Below are 10,439 nucleotides of genomic sequence, written 5' to 3'. Positions count from 1 at the left end.
AACACAAACAAACATGGCGGAAAGAACAGCAAGCTATAGCGACATTAGCTCGGATTCAGACTCGGATTTCAGCGGCTTAAGCGATTCAACAGATTACGCATGTATTGAAACGGATGGTTGTAGTGTGGAGGCAGGTAGCGAAAACGAAATTGAAGAAGGAACTGAAGCTATTGAGCCATATCGGTTTGAACCGTATGCAAGCGAAACCGACGAAAACGACACGACAGCCAGCGACACGGGAGAAAGCGAGGACGAATTTGGCGATCACCTTCTAACCAACGATTGGTATGTGTTTGTTGGCATTAAAGGAAACTAACAACCATGAACTAGGTTTACAGCATATGAAATAAATTTGGCAACAACATGCACTTTGAGAGTGCAGACAGCCCAATTTTCATCAGTTAATATATTCTGTAGACATACCCTCATCCGCGCTCTTTTCCTGAAAGCTGATCTGTCCAGTTTTGGAGTTGATGTCAGCAGGCCAGGGAAGCTAGGGTCGATATTCTTCTCTTGATCATCTTCGGTGTGAGCCAAGACATCCAGGGGGTTTAGCTCGCTCGTCTGCGGGAACAAACTGCTGCCATTGCTTGCCGTGCTAGCGAGGTCCTTTGTCCCTGAATTGCTCACACACTCCGGCAGATTCAATGGGGGTCTGGCGGCAGATTTCTTTGACTTTATCGTTGGAAATGCATCTGCTTTGAGTGTCGCAGGATATCCACACATTCTTGCCATCTCTGTCGTAGCATAGCTTTCGTCGGTAAAGTGTGCGGAACAAACGTCCAATTTCTTGCCACTTTTGCATCTTTGGGCCACTGGTGCAACTTGAATCCGTCCCTGTTCGTGTTGTTACACCCTCCGACAACACACCGACGAGGCATGATGTCTCCAAGGTACGGAAAACAGTCGAAAAAACGGAAAATAACAGAGCTGATTTGACTCGGTGTTTGAGAAAATGGCGGATTGCTTCCCGATGTGACGCCACGTTGTGACGTCATCGCTCCGAGAGCGAATATTAGAAAGGCGTTTAATTCGCCAAAATTCATCCATTTAGAGTTCGGAAATCGGTTAAAAAAATATATGGTCTTTTTTCTGCAACATCAAGGTATATATTGACGCTTACATAGGTCTGGTGATAATGTTCCCCTTTAAATGAAGTAAATGCTAGTGCCATTATCTTGACATAATGATATGCGCTCTGCATTAAATTTTTTGAAACCAGCAAACTTATACTACATTTTTTTTTATTGTTCTTAATGGAAAGGCAGCAAGGCAACCGCTTGTTACTCTCGGGGTCTCCTAGCCACTCAGGCAAATCATATGGTCTAAAAATGCATTTTCCCATCCATAACATGACATCATCGCGCCAAGTGCGTGCTCTTTCAGTCAATTAGTGCGCATATATACAGCCCGGCCCCCGGCCACATTTTTTAAAATTGTAATTTTGAAGAATTTACCTGAATGTGCATGAACTATTTCTGTTCAAAATTGTTAGAAATGTTAAATGTTTGAATATTAACTGTCAGTTTACTGTACTGTGCCAACTGTACTACTATATGAGTACGTTGTTCTATTGTTTCATTGAAAATAAAACAGCAAAGTCCATTTGGATGTCATCTGTTTTAATTATGAGACACAATTGTGTCAAAGTCATGATTTTTTATTTCATGCTTGAAATAAGAAATGATTACTTTAAAAAAGTAGTTTTATACTTGTGAGTGTTGATGACACAGCTTTGCAACACTTGATATTCTAGTTTCAAGCATGTTTTACTCAATATAGGTCATCAAATCTCAGCAACAAGCTGTAATATCTTACTGAGATCATTTAGGACCAAAACCCTTAAAATAAGTAAAAGACTCTAACATAAAATCTGCTTAGTGAGAAGAATTATCTTATCAGACAGAAAATAAGCAAATATCACCCTTATTTGAGATATGTAATCTTACTTAGATTTCAGTTTTTGCAGTGTGGAAACTGTATCACACGATATAAGTTTTTTTGTATCAGTCGATAGCAATAATTATTGATAATGAAGCTGAGATAGGCTCCAGCACTCCCTGCGACCCCGAAAGGGACAAGCGGTACAAAATGGATGGATGTTATTAAGACTAGAGATGTCCGATAATGGCTTTTTTGCCGATATTGTCCAACTCTTAATGACCAATACCGATATATACAGTCGTGGAATGAACACATTATTATGCCTAATTTTGTTGTGATGCCCCGCTGGATGCATTAAACAATGTAACAAGGTTTTCCAAAATAAATCAACTCAAGTTATGGAAAAAAAAATGCCAACATGGCACTGCCATATTTATTATTGAAGTCACAAAGTGCGTTATTTTTTTTTTTTAACATGCCTCAAAACAGCAGCTTGAAATTTGGGACATGCTCTCCCTGAGAGAGCATGAGGAGGTTGAGGTGGGCGGGGTTGAGGTGTATAATGTAGCGTCCTGGAAGAGTTAGTGCTGCAAGGGGTTCTGGGTATTTGTTCTGTTGTGTTTATGTTGTGTTACGGTGCGGATGTTCTCCCGAAATGTGTTTGTCATTCTTGTTTGGTGTGGGTTCACAGTGTGGCGCATATTTGTAACAGTGTTAAAGTTGTTTGTACGGCCACCCTCAGTGTGACCTGTATGGCTGTTCACTTGTGTGTGTGAAAAGCCGTAGATATTATGTGACTGGGCCGACACGCAAAGGCAGTGCCTTCAAGGTTTATTGGCGCTCTGTACTTCTCCCTACGTCCGTGTACCACAGCGGCGTTTTAAAAAGTCATACATTTTACTTTTTGAAACCGATACCGATAATTTCCGATATTACATTTTAAAGCATTTATCGGCCGATAATATCGGCAGTCCGATATTATCGGACATCTCTATGAAGGATGTTTTCGTCTTCTTCTCAATATGTAACTACCGTATGTTTCAGAGTATAAGTCGCAGTTTTTTTCATAGTTTGGCCGGGCTCCAGTGCGATTTATATACCGGTATGTTTTTTTCTTTCTTTATAATGCATTTTCTGTCAGGTTTGTCACTGACAGTTTAGTAATGTTTTGAGTTTTTCCTGTTTGTCTTTATTTCCTGTCGGCGCTCTTATTTTGGTTATTTCCTACTTGTCTCCCTGAGTGCTGTGTCCCCTCAGCTGTGGCTGATTGGCACCTGGCCACACCTGGTGTCAATCAGCCAGCTGCTATTTAAACCTGCCTTCTCCTCCAGTCAGTGCTGGATTATTGTCGCTAATACTTCTTGTCATTCCTACTTGTCGATGCCAGTGTATCTGTAAGCGGTAAGCTATATATTGTAGTTGTTTGTAGCTTGCTGTCTTTTTGTTCCTCGTCTTCCAGTTCCTGTTTTCCTGGCATCCTGTTTCCTGTTCCTAGTTCCTGGTTTGTGTTTTTTCCTTTATTTTATGAACATTAAATCATGTTTTCCCGAACAATGCCTTCTGCCTTCTCTGCATCTTGGGGTTCGTCACCTACAATTCCTGACATTTTCGGCAGGTGCGACTTATACTCCTGTGCGACTTATACTCCGAAAAATACGGTAAGTATTTTGACCAACATTTAATTGTTTGTTTATGTTAAAAAAACAACAACAAAAAGTTCAACTGAGCACTTTTCTAAATGTAAAAACTTTGGACCTGCCTGGTCTGCGGTAACGTGTCACACCGGGTGACGACAGAAAGTTTCCCCGGGACTTGAAGAGCGCGAGTGGCGGCACGCCGCGTCACGTGCGCGTCGGCGTCACTCTGAGCCAGCAGATGTATGTCATTTCATTTAGGAAGGCAGGATTTAGCCGAATAAGAAGCGGGTGGATTACTGTAGTCAACTTTGAAACGGACGCCACCGGCAGCGGGGGAGGGGCGGGGGTGGGGGTTCATTCATTGTGCCGCCTGCAAGTCCCATAAAACAAGCAAATAATCACGGCAAATATTAAGCTGCTGTGACATTGGCCTGGAAGACGCAGAGAAGGGATTATAAACCGGGAGAAGGAGCGAGGGGAGGCAGGTAGGAGGGAGGAGGAAAAGGTGAGGAAAGAGAGACATAAGGGAGAGAGGAGCATGTGGACCTATGACCTTAGATGACCCCCAACACACACGCACAATTATTGGCACATGAACACAATATCTAGCCTTGAAAATGAAACATAAGCATCATAGCTCGCCATTTTGGATCCCAGCATCTTTCAGGCGAGGTTTGGCGCCATGTTTGACAGAGAAAGGACCCCAAACAGAACATACCTCGACTATCACCGCGAGGAGATACCATCTCACGCATTGGCGGAAGATATAAGCGATACACACACGCCGACAGGCGGCCTATCTGATTGCTTCTCTTGTTTCACTCGCACGCCTCAAATGGATACAGTGAGAGGAAGTGCCCTCCATGGGCGCCGGCGCAGTCCGGTTGGCTTTAGCGCCGCTCCTTCCAGGAAGGCAAATCAAATTAAAGATAACAATCACGGCTGCTGTTCCTTTTAGGGAGAAAGAAAGCCACCCTGAGGCGGTCCAAACACTGACCAGCATCACTCTGTAGGTCCTCACTGGACAATGTCGCCCATAACCCGCTGGTACAATCTGAATATTAAAGGCCTACTGAAAGCCACCACTACCGACCACGCAGTCTGATAGTTTATAAATCAATGATGAAATCTTAACATTGCAACACATGCCAATACGGCCGGGTTAGCTTACTAAAGTGCAATTTTAAATTTTGCGCGAAATATCCTGCTGAAAACGTCTCGGTATGATGACGTCAGCGCGTGACGTCACGGACATTTTGGGACAGCATGGTGGCCAGCTATTAAGTCGTCTGTTTTCATCGCAAAAATTCCACAGTATTCTGGACATCTGTGTTGGTGAATCTTTTGCAATTTGTTCAATGAACAATGGAGACAGCAAAGAAGAAAGCTGTAGGTGGGAAGCGGTGTATTGCGGCCGACTGCAGCAACACAAACACGGCCGGTGTTTCATTGTTTACATTCCCGGAAGATGACAGTCAAGCTTTACCATTGGCCTGTGGAGAACTGGGACAACAGAGACTCTTACCAGGAGGACTTTGAGTTGGATGCGCAGACGCGGTACCGTGAGTACGCATGCAGCTGCGGCTTCCAAACATTTGATCGCTTGCCCGTACGTGCGTGCCGCTATGTGCATGTCACGTACGTAACTTTGGGGAAATATATGTGCTGTATGAACTTTGGGGAGGTGAACAGCACTTTGGGCTGTGGGATTGAGTGTGTTGTGCAGGTGTTTGAGTTGTATTGGCAGGTTATATGGACGGGAGGAGGTGTTTGTTATGCGGGATTAATTTGTGGCATATTAAATATAAGCCTGGTTGTGTTGTGGCTAATAGAGTATATATATGTCTTGTGTTTATTTACTGTTTTAGTCATTCCCAGCTGAATATCAGGGCCCACCCGCCTCTCACAGCATCTTCCCTATCTGAATCGCTCCCACTGCCCTCTAGTCCTTCACTCTCACTTTCCTCATACACATATCTTTCATCCTGGCTCAAATTAATGGGGAAATCGTCGCTTTCTCGGTCCGAATCGCTCTCGCTGCTGGTGGCCATGATTGTAAACAATGTGCGGATGTGAGGAGCTCCACAACCTGTGACGTCACGCTACTCGTCTGCTACTTCCAGTACAGGCAAGGCTTTTTTATCAGCGACCAAAAGTTGCAAACTTTATCGTCGATGTTCTCTATTAAATCCTTTCAGCAAAAATATGGCAATATCGCGAAATGATCAAGTATGACACATAGAATGGACCTGCTATCCCCGTTTAAATAAGAAAATCGCATTTCAGTAGGCCTTTAAAACTACGACGCGATGTGCATGAGCGGAACTGAAACGCTGGAATGTCCAGGGTGGGTGTAGTGTGTGGATGTTGGAACGGTTTGAATCCGTGGAGAAATGTGGGACATGGAGAGGTTTGTGTATTGCCCATTCATTTTCAATGGGGGAAAATGTGTGGTAATTCTGGGTAATCAGGGAATTTTTAGAGCGGGAAAACATGCTGGCTTGAATGTCCAGGGTGAGTGGACTGTGTGGATTTTGGAACGGTTCAAATTGGATGAGAAATGTGGGATATGCAGTCCATAGCATATTTCCCATTCATTGTTAATGGGAAGAAAATTACCGCAATTCCTGGGAAAACCGGGAATTTTGGGAAAGGGAAAACATGCTTTGCGTTCGATATATTGGAAGAGCAGAGTGGGTTGAAAGTTCGGAATCGGGTTTAAAAAAATGCGCAACATTTTAGGAAATTAGGGCATTGTAGACTATGAATACGTCCATTTATTTGAATACCAATTTCCTGGAATTTGGGGTATTTCTGGAAAACCGGGAGTTTTTAAAAATATTGGTACTAGCACAATTGTCCTAGATGATTGGCGACTTGTCCAGGGTGTACCCCGGCTTCCGCCCGAATGCAGCTGAGATTGGCTCCAGCAACCCCCGCGGCCCCAAAAGGGACAAGCGGTAGAAAATGGATGGATGGATATGAAAGGGTTGGTGTTGTTATTTTTCAGAATCGGTTGAACAATGTTGACGTAGCAAGAGCTTGAATTGAGAATGGGTATTTCGGAAATCCGGGAATTTGTACGAAAACAAAAATAGTAAATTTGTGGTCCAAACTAAGAGGAATGTTTTGAAAGTGGAATGGTCAAAAACGGTTGAAAATTGTGGACTGTGAAAACAGGGCTTTGGAGAAACAGGAATTCTGGGAAATCCTGGAATTGTTTTTAACTTGGAAAATTGTAGTTTGATTATCCAAGGTGAAATGAGTGTGCGGATGGTGGAACGGTTCCAATGGGGTGAGAAATGTGGGAATTGTGCATGTTCGAAAAATGGTCAATTCATTTTCAATGGGGAGAAAATTACCGGATTTTCCAGGAAAACCAGGAATTTGTGGAATGGGAAAACATGCTTTGTGTTCGATATATTGGAAGAACAGTGTGGGTAGATGGTTGAAAGTTCGGAATCAGCTTTAAAAAAAATGGCAAAATTTTGAGAAATTATGGCAATGAATACGTCCATTAATTTGAATGGGAATTTCCTGCAAATTCGGGGATAACCGGGAATTTTTGAAAATATTGATACTTGCAATTGTCATAGATGCTATGAAAGGGTTGGTGTTGTTAAGTTTCACAATCGGTTAAACAATGTTGACGTGTTTGAATTGAGAATGGGTATTTTGAAATTCCGGGAAAACCGGGAATTTGTACAGAAACCAAAATTGTACTTTTGTTGTCCAAACTAAGAGGAATGTTTTGAAAGTGGAATGGTCAGAAACGGTTCAAAAATGTGGACTGTGAAAACAGGACTTTGGAGAAACAGGAATTCTGGGAATTGCAGGAATTTTTTTAAACTTGGAAAATGGTAGTTTGATCGTCCAAGGTGAAATGAGTGTGCGGATGGTAGAACGGTTCCAATGGGGTGAGAAATGTGGGAATTGTGCATGTTCGAGAAATGGTCAATTCATTTTCAATGGGGAGAAAATTACCGGATTTTTCAGGAAAACCAGGAATTTGGGGAATGGGAAAACATGCTTTGCGTTCGATATATCGGAAGAGCAGTGTGGGTGGATTAGAGATGCGCGGATAGGCAATTATTTCATCCGCAACCGCGTCAGAAAGTCGTCAACCATCCGCCATCCACCCGATGTAACGTTTGATCAGAACTGCATCCGCCCACCATCCGCCCGTTGTTATATATCTAATATTAATAAAAAAATTAAAAAAAGGGTGAAAACTACGCGAATTGCACCTTGTGCAGACAAGATTTTTCGATCGGACACGGAGGAATTAGCGATGTAAAAGACCACGTTGGGACAAAAAAACACAATAATGCCGTTGCTAGCGATACAAGTGGAAAACTTTCAACGTTTTTCGTCGCCCAAACAGATTCTTTGGATGTGATAAATGCCGAAGTTTTATTTACGGAGGCAATAATTGAGCATGGACTTCCAATCGCACTGGCTGATCACATGGGACAGTTAATAATGTAATGCAACCTTTAAAAATCATTACGCGGTGATCGCGATCCCAAAAATAAACTTTTCTTGCATGATAATGTCCAGAAAAATTCGCTTTATATTACTATAGAGTCCTTTTAACGAATGAGTTTGATGGTTTATCACAAACCTTAAATGAAAGAAGTCCTTTGTTCTCCTGCACCATGCATGCACAATCCTGTCGGCTGTATTTCACAGCACGACATACTGTAAAAAGTGTTTATACTATTTATACTTTCAATTAACAAATTGAAGTCTTGTGAAAGGTTGACAGGATAACTGGCATTAACTGTCAAAATAATTTCAAACTATTGAAGTTAGCTTACAGAATAAACATGTCAATCAACCCATATGATTTTTGCTGTAATATTTTTGTTTTGAAAAGTCACTGTGACTGATAGAAAAGTGATGGTTTTAGCAACATTTTAACCTGTCTGAATGCTAATAGTCATTTTGCGTCGGGGGGCGAAGCCCTGAACCCTCCACCAGGACTTTGTCCTGGACCTACCGGGGCCTGCGGCCCTTGGACCCTGGCTACTAGGTTTTTCTGATTTAAAAGTTGGCAGGTATGGTGAGGTTATAAAGCTTTTGCCTGTTAAAGAAAGGAGACTGATCCAATGCACAGACATTCGCGTGCCACGCTGTCACGACCCAGACGCACACCAGTGCGCAATCATATGGGAGCCGCGCTGAGCGCACCTCCAAGCGCGTCTCGCTGCCGGCGACGGCCAGATATGGGCCCACGCTCCAGCGCCATCCATTTTCAGGGCTAGTTGATTCGGCAGGTGGGTTGTTACACACTCCTTAGCGGGTTCCAACTTCCATGGCCACCGTCCTGCTCTCTATATCAACCAGGGTGAGCCCCACCCCTTTCATGAGCGCACTACGCGCGGAGTGACCCCTGTTACGCGCCCCCGGCAACAGGGGTGGCAAGCAGGTAAGCTGCGCGGGCGGAGCGCGCGGAGTGACCCATGTTACGAGCCCCCGGCCACGGGGGTGGCGGGCAGGTAAGCTGCTTACCTGCTGCGCGTGACGCCGGCCGCGGCGAAAGCGGACGAGGCGGGGTGTCGGTGCGGTGGGCGCGGTAGTGACCCTGGACGTGCGTCGGGCCCTTCTCGCGGATCGCCTCAGCTACGGCTCCCGGTGGGGCCCTCTCGAGGGAAGGGGCCTCGGTCCCGGACCCCGGCGAGGCGTCCCTTCTCCGCTCCGTAAAAGTGTCCATCTCTTTTCTTTTTTTTTCTTCTGTTGTGGCATATGCAGCAGGTGCCTGCTCGTTTTTCGTATGTGGGTAACAACATTTAACTATGTACCGAATTGGTTTAACTGCCACCCGCAAAAAAAAAAAAAAAAAAAAAAAATTAATCCGCCCGACCCGACCCGCGAGCGGATAAAATCTTAGTTTTTTTAATTTCATCCGCCCGATCCGCGGATAATCCGCGGACTCCGCGGTTGTGTCCGCAAACCGCGCATCTCTAGGGTGGATGGTTAAAAGTTCGGAATCAGCTTTAAAAAAAATTGCAAAATTTTGAGAAATTAGGGCAATGAATACGTCCATTAATTTGAATGGGAACTTCCTGGAAATTTGGGGATAACCTGGAATTTTTGAAAATATTGATACTAGCAATTGTCCTTGATGATATGAAAGGGTTGGTGTTAAGTTTGACAATCAGTTAGACAATGTTGACTAGCAAGAGTTTGAATTGAGAATGGGTATGAAATTCCGGGAAAACCGGGTATTTGTACAAAAAACTAAATGGTAGTTTTGTTGTCCAAACTAAGAGGAATGTTTTGAAAGTGGAATGGTCAAAAACGGTTGAAAAATGTGAACCAGCAAGAGGTGACAATAGGGCTTTGGAGAAACAGGAATTCTGAGAATTCCTGGAATTTTTTTTAAACTTGGAAATGGTAGTTTGATCGTCCAAGGTGAAATGAGTGGAACGGTTCCAATGGGGTGAGAAATTGTGCAAATTCGAAAAATGGCCAATTCATTTTCAATGGGAAAAATGCCCCAGAAAACCGGGAATTCTGGGTAATCTAGGATATTTTTCAACATTTCAAACTTTGTGTACTGTTACAGTGGCCAAAAATACTAAATCCATCCATCCATCCATCCATCTTCTTCCGCTTATCCGAGGTCGGGTCGCGGGGGCAGCAGCCTAAGCAGGGAAGCCCAGACTTCCCTCTCCCCAGCCACTTCGTCCAGCTCTTCCTGTGGGACCCCGAGGCGTTCCCAGGCCAGCCGGGAGACATAGTCTTCCCAACGTGTCCTGGGTCTTCCCCGCGGCCTCCTACCAGTCGGACGTGCCCTAAACACCTCCCTAGGGAGGCGTTCGGGTGGCATCCTGACCAGATGCCCGAACCACCTCATCTGGCTCCTCTCCATGTGGAGGAGCAGCGGCTTTACTTTGAGCTCCCCCCGGATGA

At 44.2% G+C, this 10,439-nt stretch overlaps 1 protein-coding gene across 6 annotated transcripts in view; it reads right to left on the bottom strand.

The window, feature by feature from the left end:
- The window catches only part of ehbp1 (EH domain binding protein 1), a 451,976-nt gene that overhangs the window by 15,061 nt on the left and 426,476 nt on the right, over positions 1 to 10,439 (bottom strand). The window lies entirely within an intron of this gene.

The sequence above is a fragment of the Nerophis lumbriciformis genome, linkage group LG02 (assembly GCF_033978685.3).
Source record: "Nerophis lumbriciformis linkage group LG02, RoL_Nlum_v2.1, whole genome shotgun sequence".
NCBI classification, from domain to species: Eukaryota; Metazoa; Chordata; class Actinopteri; order Syngnathiformes; family Syngnathidae; genus Nerophis; species Nerophis lumbriciformis.
Note: the sequence above shows the minus strand (reverse complement) of the source record. Positions and strands in the feature narration are given on the sequence as shown.